At 42.6% G+C, this 10,313-nt stretch overlaps 1 pseudogene; it reads right to left on the reverse strand.

Moving 5' to 3' along the window:
* Positions 1-793, reverse strand: LOC149121540 (olfactory receptor 7E24-like; annotated as a pseudogene).
* Positions 794-10,313: the final 9,520 nt, after the last annotated feature.

Raw genomic sequence — 10,313 nt, forward strand, 5'->3', positions numbered from 1 at the left:
TCAGACTGTGAGAGTGACCACACTGTACACCACTGAGGCCACTGCCCACAACCAGGGAGAAAGTGAGAAAGCTGAAATCAGGCCTGTTCCATAAAGCAAGAAAACAACCAACAGGTGAGAGTCACAGGTGGAGAAGACTTTGTACTTCCCACCTAGTGATGAGACTCTCAGGAAACACATTCATAGTAAGAGTAAAGGATCCCTGCGGGGGGGAAAACCTACATGATGCCAGTAAAATAAATGAATATGTCATGGGTGATGGTGTCAAGGCAGGTGAGGTTGAGAAGCTGAGAAGGGTCATAGAAGAAACTGGAAATTTCAACATCCTTGAAGCAGGTAACTTGCAAGACCATCAAACTGTGCAGCAGGGAATCCAAAAGGCTGGCCACAACCAACACTGAAACCAAGAAGCCACAGTGGTGGGGGTTCATGATGACCTGGTAATAAAGAGGATGGCAAATGGCAACAAATTGGTCATAGGCAATGATATTCAGAATCAAATCATCCATGCATCCATAGATGATGAAAGAGACATCTGCGTCAGGCAGCCCACATAGGAGATGACTGTGCTGTGAGTGTAGACATCCACAATCATCTTAGGAACTGTGGAGGAGGTAAAACCCATGTTAGCCAAGGAGAGGCTACAGTGGAAGAAGTACGTAGGGGATTGGAGGTGGGAGTCTGAGCTGATGGCCAGGGTGATCAGCAGGTTTCTGAGCACTGTGACCAGGTACATGGACAGGAACAGCACCAAAATGAGGGGTTGCAAGTCTCGATCTTCTGAGAAGCCCATAAGATGGAATTCTGACACATGTGTGAGATTTTTTCAATGTCACCCCTACTTCTTCTGGAAGAGAAAAGAGTGTTGGTAAAATGATGCAGATTAACTGTCACATAGCACTTGTATATATTTTCATTTCAGCTGGTCATGTGTATAACACAAAGGTAACTCTCAGGTGTGTGGAATAAATGAAATGAAAAGTTTTCTTGGTGCAGTATGATTTTGAAATTCCTATTTTGTTTTATGATATGTATCTTCCACAAAGTTTTTTTAATTCATTTATTTGAAAGTCAGAGTTACACAGAAAAATAGGAGAGCCACAGAGAGAGAGAGAGGCAGAGACAGAGAGGTCTTCCATCCTATGGTTCGCTCCTCAATTGGCTGCAACAGCTGGAGTTGTGCCGACCCAAAGCCAGGAGCCAGGGGCTTCTTCCTGGCCTCCCACCAGGTACAGGGGACCAAGGACCTGGACCATCTTCTACTGCTTTCCCAGGCCATCGCAGAAAGCTGGATAAGAAGTGGAGCAGCAGGGTCTTGATCCAGCACCCATATGGGATGCCGGCGCTTAAGGCCAGGGCGTTAACCCACTGCACCACAGCACCTGCACCATTTTAAAACAGATTTTATTTATTTGAGAGGTACAGTCACAGACAGAGAGGGAGAAACACAAAGATCTTCTATCCTCTGATTTACTCTCCAGATGGCTACAATAGCCAGAGCTGAGCTGATCTGAAGCCAGGAGCCAAGAGCCTCTTCTAGCTCTCTCATGAGAGTAGCAGGGGCTCAAGCACTTGGGTCATCCTCCACTGTTTTCCAGGACATAGGCAGAGAGCTAGATCAGAAGTTGAACAGCCAGGACACTAACTAGTGCCCATATAGGATGCCAGCTCTCCAGGTGGAGGCTTAACCTACTACACCATAGCACCTGCCCCCACAAAGTTTTTGAAGACCTCCTCATATTTACACTTTTGGACTGTTCAACGTCTGTCACCTCTCTGTGATTTTGAACTCAGTCTTCTTAGGGATCTTCCATGATTGGTTTCCATGTTATTCAGCTCCTTTTATACTCAACCTGCTTCAGAGACACTCAACTGAACAATGTTAGGCAACCAAGCACATTAGGAACTGACAAATACATGAATGTGAAGGAAATTAGCAGTAAAATGCCTTAATTTTCTAAACAATTGCGCATATATCCTTGATTAAGAATGCTTATAAATACTCTGTAAGAGCTGCCAGTGCTTTGTCTAAACACTAAATTGAAGTGGATGGTTCAAATTAGGAAATGTTTGTGTCCATTGTCATCCAAAAGTTTTAGCAATGATTGGTTTTTCTGTTCTGTGCTGTGTAGATGTAAGTGCTCACTCAGATATTGTTTATCTGCTTTTTTGAGGGGCAGAGACAGGGTCTGAGAAAACTTTCATCCACTGGCTCATTCCCCCAAAGCTGCAGTATCTATGGTTGGTCCAAGTCAGAACTAGGACTTGGAACTCAATGCAGATTTTTCCCAGATGTGTGCAGCAACCCAGTGACTTTGCCCATCCCTGCTATGTTTCATTGTCTGCCTTAGCAGGAAGCTGCAGTCAATATTCAGAGCCAAGAATCAAACCTCAGTACTCCACAAGGGGGTGATGGGCATCTTCACCACCAAGCTATGGGCCAAATCCTGTTTGTCCTGTACAATCATTCAATATGTAACTCCTCACCTTGTCTTTGGTGGGTTTCAAATTTTGATAAACAGTATCTTTGCTGCAAACACATAGTCATGAAATCACCACCTACAAATATAGCATTACTACATTCTGCATTTTCAATGATTGGAAATAAGGAACTTTTTTTAAACATTTATTTATTGAATATAAATTTCCAAAGTACAGCTTATGGATTACAATGGCTTCCCCCCCTTAACTTCCCTCCCACCCACAACCCTCCTCTTTCCCTCTCCCTCCCCCCTTCCATTCACATCAAGATTCATTTTCAATTCTCTTTATATACAGAAGATCAGTTTAGCATATATTAAGTAAAGATTTCAACAATTTGCACCCACATAGAAACACAAAGTGAAAAATACTGTTTGAGTACTAGTTATAGCATTAAATCACAGTGTACAGCACATTAAGGACAGAGATCCTACATGAGGAGTAAGTGCACAGTGACTCCTGTTGTTGACTTAACAAATTGGCACTCTTGTTTATGGCATCAGTAATCACCCTAGGCTCTTGTCATGAGTTTTCAAGGCTATGGAAGCCTTTTGAGTTCACCAACTCTGATCATATTTAGACAAGGTGGTAGTCAAAGTGGAAGTTCTGTCCTCCCTTCAGAGAAAGGTACCTCCTTCTTTGATGACCTGTTCTTTACACTGGGATCTCACTTGCGGAGAACTTTCATGTAGGTTGTTGTTGTTGTTGTTGTTTTGTTTGTTTTTTGTTTGTTTTTTTTTTTTTGCCAGACTGTTTTGGCTTTCCATGCCTGTAACACTCTCATGGGCTTTTCAGCCAGATCTGCGTGCCTCAAGGGCTGATTCTGAGGCCAGAGTGCTGTTTAGGACATCTGCCATTCTATGGGTCTGCTGTGTATCTCGCTTCCCATGTTGGATTGTTCTCTCCCTTTTTATTCTATCAGCTAGTATTTGCAGACACTAGTCTTGTTTATGTGATCCCTTTGATTCTTAGTCCTATCATTATGATCAATTGTGAACAGAAATTGATCACTGGGACTAGTGAGATGGCATTGGTACATGCCACCTTGATGGGATTGAATTGGAATCCCCTGGTATGTTTCTAACTCTACCGTTAGAGGTAAGTCAGCTTGAGCGTGTCCCGAATTGCACATCTCTTCCCTCTCTTATTCCCACTCTTATATTTAACAGTGATCACTTTTCAGTTAAGTTTCAGCACTTAAGAAGAATTGTGTATTGATTACAGTATTCAACCAAAAGTATTAAGTAGAACAAATAAACAAAAAAAAATACTAAGAGGGATAACGTATTAAGTTGTTCATCAACAGTCAGGGCAAGGGCTGATCAAGTCACCGTTTCTCATAGTGTTCATTTCACTTTAACAGGTTTCTTTTTTGGTGCTCAGTTAGTTTTCACTGATCAGGGAGAACATATGGTATTTGTCCCTTTGGGACTGGCTTATTTCACTCAGCATAATGCTTTCCAGATTCCTAACAGGGATCACTTTTCAGTTAAAATTTAAACACCTAAGAATAATTGTGTGTTAATTACAGAGTTCAACCAATGGTACTAGAACACAAAAAAATACTAAAATGGATAAAGTATTACATTGTACATCAACAGTCAGGACAAGAGCTGATCAGGTCACTGTTTCTCATAGTGTCCATTTCACTTCAACAAGTTTCCCTTCTGGTGCTCAGTTATTTGTCGCTGATAAGGGAGAACATATGATATTTGTCCCTTTGGGACTGGCTTAATTCACTCAGCATGATGTTTTCCAAATTCCTCCATCTTGTTTCAAATGACCGGATTTCGTTGTTTTTGACTGCTGTATAGTATTCTGCAGAGTACATGTCCCAAAATTTCTTTATCCAGTCTACTGTTGATGGGCATTTGGGTTGGTTCCAGGTTTTAGCTATTGTGAATTGAGCTGCAATAAACATTAATGTGCAGACAGCTTGTTTGTTTGCCAATTTAATTTCCTTTGGGTAAATTCCAAGGAGTGGGATGGCTGGGTTGAATGTAGGGTTATATTCAGGTTTCTGAGGAATCTCCAGACTGACTTCCATAGTGGCTTAACCAGTTTGCATTCCTACCAACAGTGGGTTAGTGTCCCTTTTCCCCCGCATCCTCTCCAGGATTTATTATTGGTAGATTTCTGTATGTGAGCCATTCTAACCGGGGTGAGGTGAAACCTCATTGTGGTTTTGATTTGCATTTCCCTAATTGCTTGTGATCTTGTATGTTTTTTCATGTGTCTGTTGGCCATTTGGATTTCCTCTTTTGAAAAATGTCTATTTAGGTCCTTGGCCCATCTCTTAAGTGGGTTGTTTGTTTTGATGTTGTGGAGTTTCTTGATCTCTTTGTAGATTCTGGTGATCAACCCTTTATCAGTTGCATAGTTTGCAAATATTTTTTCCCATTTTGTCGGTTGCCTCTTCACTTTCCTGACTGTTTCTTTTGCAGTACAGAAACTTCTCAATTTGATACAATCCCAAATGTTAACTTCGGCTTTGACTGCCTGTGCTTCTGGGGTATTTTCCAAGAAATCTTTGCCAGTACCTATATCTTGCAGGGTTTTTCCAATGCTCTCTAGTAATTTGATGGTGTTGGGTCATAGATTTAAGTCTTTAATCCATGTTGAGTGAATTTTTGTGTAAGGTGAAAGGTAGGGGTCTTGTTTCATGCTTCTGCACATGGAAATCCAATTTTCGCAGCACCTTTTATTGAATAGACTGTCCTTACTCCAGGGATTGGTTTTGGATCCTTCGTCAAATATAAGTTGGCTGTAGGTGTTTGTAGATGTTTGTAGATGTGGCACCAGCCACAGCACACCAGCCGCAGCGGCCATTGGAAGGTGAACCAATGACAAAGGAAGACCTTTCTCTCTGTCTCTTTCTCTCTCTCTCACTGTCCACTCTGCCTGTCAAAAAAATAGGTTTGTTTTTAATTTTAATAGATTTATTTATTTACTTTGGAAGGCAGAGTGACAGAGTAAGAGACAAAGAGCGATCGATCTTCCACACATTGGTTCACCCCCAAAATGACCACAGATGTTTGGGCTGGGCCAAGCCAAAGCCAGGAACCAGGAGCTTCTTCTGTATCCTAGTGTCTGGGCCATAACTGGTGCTTCCCCAGGTGCCTTAGCAAGGAGCTGGCTCAGAAATGGAGCAGATGGGACTCAGTCTCCCATGTGGGATGCCGGTGTCACAAGGGGTAGCTTATCCCACTGTGCTAGAATGTCAGCCCCACTTATTGGTATTTTAATCTTTTAAATGAGTCTTCTTATAAATTGTGTCTTTACTGAATTTTTTTAAGGCAGAGTTAGGCAGAGAGAGACGAGAGAAAGGTCTTCCTTCCATTGGTTCGCCCCCAAAATGGCTGCTATGGCCAGTGCACTGTGCCATTCTGAAGCCGGGAGCCAGGTGCTTCCTCCTGGTTTCCCATGTGGATGCAGGGGCCGAAACACTTGGGCCATCCTCCACTGCCTTCCCCGGGCCACAGCAGAGAGCTGGACTGGAAGAAGAGCAACTGGGACAGAACCAGTGCCTCAACCAGGACTAGAACCCAGAGTGCCATCACCACAGGCTGAGGATTAGCTTAGTGAGCCGTGGTGCTGGCCTTGAATTTTTTATATATTATAAGACTATTAAGTATTACATATTTATTTAGCACCTTATGATTAGTTACTTAGGAACAGCTGAAAGAAAGAAAGACAAGGAATAATTTTTAAAAGTTCATAGGAAATAGAGTTGAAAGAAAGGTTCAAAATAGGCATTTCCTTGTACTTTTGAAGGACCCCATACATGTAAACATATCTGTATTTAACCTTGTGATGCAGTAAATAGTAATGCAAACATGATGAGTTACTCTTGAAAGAAACACTATAAAAGGAAAGCAGAATTCTCACTGATAGTTCAGAATTCTACCCAAGAACCAAGCTCTTAAAATTTTGGTCTTTGCACTGATACTTTTCTTTGGGGACTTGCCAGTTTAATAATCACAAATACCCTGCTAGTCCTGTGCATAAGGAAACCATATTCCAACAGTCCCTCTTGCAAGCTCTCTGTCTTACAGAACACACAGTATGGGCTCCCTTGCTGTGGGGCATCAGTAGAGGGTGAGGGTCCATTTCCCATTCATGCCCAGTGAGCATGGAGGGCTAAGGCTCTCTCCTCAGGAATTTTGGAAGACATGCAGCCCTGCCTCCTCTAACACACATGATTCTGGAAGGAGGACACACAGGTACAGTCTTCACTGTGCTGAGACTAGTGGTCTTTTTATTTATTTGTATCCACTTGAAATGCAGAGAGGCTGAGACAAAGACAACCAGAGAAAGATAAATCTCATTGCTAGGTCACTGCCCAAATGCCCACAACAAATGTTCCCAGTGATTTCTTTTTCTGATTACCAAGGTAGTACTCATTTCACTCCATGATGCATTTCCTTTAAATTTTTTAATGAGTGTTGTCAGCTCATTAAGTATTAAAAGATATGCATTTGGCCACAGTGATATCAGTGACATACAGAATAGGAAGCCCAGGTCTACATTTCCTACATGATGGCAAGACTTAATATACAGGGACAAAATGCCTGTGTCTGGCCTCTAACAAACTGGCTAAGAGACTGTGTCACCCTAGGTGTGCACAAAACCTGCAAGAGCTGTGTCCAAGTGCATTAGAGAGCTCGCTGCATGTGCACAACAAGGCCCTCCCTGCCCCAAAGGCAGTATGGCAGAGAGAAAATCCTCAACTCCTAACATCTCTTGTGGAAGAGAAAGAGCAGGTGGAGTGTTCAAAGTTCTGTCTTCTCAGAAAGGCCCGAGGAAGGAGTTGATACCTGGCCTGACTTGGACACTTATGGTAATGACATTGCTATGTGGGGCACAGAGAATAAGGGAGGGCAGCTAGGAACAGCCCCCAGAGGAACTGCAGTGCCACAGGCAGACACCAAGTGGAGGAGAAGATGATGCACCCTTGAGGACAATGGTAAAACTTTAACTGCAAAACCACACACAAAAGCCCTGAGACAAAGCCTCCCCAGAAAGGCTTGAGGTTCCCCAGAATGTCCAACATGACTACCAGTAAAGGTCTTTCCCTTCATGAAGCCAATCCATAAGGACTGGGAGAGCCTGATTTATCTTTTAAAAAAAAAAAGATTTGATTTAAAAGAGTGACAGAGAGAGAGGAGACTCAGAGAAAGAGAGGTCTTCCATTCACTAGTTCACTCCCCAGTTGGCAGCACTTCCCAGAGTTGTGCCGATCCAATGCCAGGAGCTAGAAGCTTCTTCCAGGTCTCTGACAGACATGACTTGGGCCATCTACTGTTTTTCCAAGCCATAGCAGAGAGCTGGATCAGAAGTGGAGCAGCCAGGACTTGAACCAGCACCCATATGGGATGCCGGCACTGCAGGCGGTGGCTTTACCCATTACGACACAGAGCCAGCCCCTCCTGATTTTTCTGAGACTCCAATCTCAGCAGAGAACACAAGCAATGCATAGAAACAAATGAGACATGAAGGAACAAATTTTATCTGCAGAAATAAACCACCTGCAGAGAAATGCAGATATTTTGATTATCCCACAACAAGTTCAAAATAACCATCTTAAAGATTGTCAATATATTAACAGATAACAGACAAATCATGAAAACTATATATGAAAAAATGATAATAAAATAAAGAGGTGTAAACTATAAAAGAAACAAATACTGGAGATAAAGCATAAAATAACTAAATTGGAATAAAGATACAGTGTTCAAAAGCAGACTGTATCAAGAAGAGAGACTCGGCCATTTTTTTAACCATCCAAATTATTTTTACTGACAGTTATACTTTTAAACTTTTATATCAGAATAGATTTAAATGTATAAAACAAATTATGAGGTAGTATTACAGGGCATGTCCATTTGCCACTCACACCTTTTCCTTTATTAACATCTCATATTAATTGCTTTGTCACAATTAGTGAATCATATCCAGCTTCCCCTGTTTTTAACTCAAAACGTGTTTAGTCTTTACAATCACTGCTAGACTCAACTAATCAAAACTTTGTCTTCAGATTGAGTTGTTTTTTTTTTCAACTATTAAGTCAAAAGAACAGAGGGAAAAAGAATGAAAAGAAGTAAAAGAGTCAGATTTAAGGGATACTATAAGAGGACCAACATATGCATTCTGGGAGTTGCACAATAAGTAGAGAGAGAGCGTGCAGCAGAGAACCAACATGATGAAATAATGACTAAAATTTAAAACTTCCCAAATTTGAAGAAGAAAGTAAACATAGACATTCAAGAAGCTCAGTGATCTCCAATTATAATAAATCCAAAAGACTAACACCAAAACAAATTATAATCAAACTGTGTAAAGTCACACAAAGAAGGAAAATCCTGAAACAGAGAAAAGTAGCTCATCACCTACAATGAAGCTCCTAAAAACTTGTTGTCGGTTTTCATCATACACTTAGGGTGCCTTAGAAATTCTCTTCTCAGTCTTCATACACTTGAAGAAATCAGAATCTCTGGTGGAGAGGCTCAAGCCTGAATATTGCTAAAGCTCCTTGGTGTTCCCTAAAAATGAGCAGCACTGCACATTCTCACAGATAACGAAGGGTGACACACATGTGTAAGATACATATGAATTTTGGAAAATATGGAAACTGTAAAAACACAAAAGGAGGGGCAGCCATTGTGGCAAAGCAGGTCAAGCCACCGCTTGCAGTGCCAGCGTCTCATATGGGTGCCAGTTCAAGTCCCAGCTGCTCCACTTCCAATTCAGCTCTTTGCTGTGGCCTGGGAAAGCAATGGAAGATGGCTCAAATCCTTGGGACACTGCACCCCTCCCTCTCTCCCTCTCTCCCTCTCTCCCTCTCTCCCTCTCTCCCTCTCTCCCTCTCTCCCTCTCTCCCTCTCTCCCTCTCTCCCTCTCTCCCTCTCTCCCTCTCTCCCTCTCTCCCTCTCTCCCTCTCCCTCTTCCTCTCCCTCTCCCTGACTTTCAAGTAAATAAATCTTTAAAAAAAAAAGTGTGGTGCCACCATTCTGTATGGGTGTCAGTTTTAGTCCCAGTTGCTCCTTTTCCAGTCCAGCTCTCTGCTATAGCCTGGGAAAACAGTGGAGGATGGCCCAAGTGCTTGGGCCCTGCATTCACATGGGAGACCAGGAAGAAGCACCTGGCTCCTGGCTTCGGATTGGTGCATCTCTGACCGTTAATGGCCATTTGGGGAGTGAACCAATGGAAGGAAAACCTTTCTCTCTGTCTGTCTCTCTCTCTCTCTCTCTCACTGTCTGTAACTCTGTCAAATAAATTTTTAAAAAGAGACTTGTTCATCTGTCTAGGATGTCTGCATCAGCAACAATAACCTACAGAAAGCTCCATAGTATCAAAGGATTAAGACATACAGTGGTTGGCCAGTGCCATGGCTCACTTGGCTAATCCTCCGCCTGTGGTGCCAGCACCCCGGGTTCTAGTCCCGATGGCCCCTCTTAAAGTCCAGCTTTCTACTCTAGCCAGGAGGTGCAGTGGAGGATGGCCCAAGTCCTTGGGTCCTGCACCTTCATGGGAGACCAGGAGGAAGCACATGGCTCCTGGCTTCGGATTGGCGCAGCACACTGGCCGTAGTGGCCATTTGGGGGGTGAACCAACAGAAAAGGAAGACCTTTCTCTCTGTCTCTCTCTCACTAACTCTGCCTGTCCAAAAAAAATGTGGTGGTTAACCTGAACAAATATTCTATAATACTCCCCACCAAAAAGACCAAAAGAGGCCAATTTAACACGCAATATATGGAGAGAACAAGAGCCTCAAAAACCATGGAATGTGAGAGGTGAGGTTTATAGTTCTAGACACTCAGTTTAGCTGCTTT

The sequence above is a fragment of the Oryctolagus cuniculus genome, chromosome 16, assembly GCF_051225735.1.
Source record: "Oryctolagus cuniculus isolate XC-2025 breed Fujian yellow rabbit chromosome 16, ASM5122573v1, whole genome shotgun sequence".
Taxonomy (NCBI): Eukaryota; Metazoa; Chordata; class Mammalia; order Lagomorpha; family Leporidae; genus Oryctolagus; species Oryctolagus cuniculus.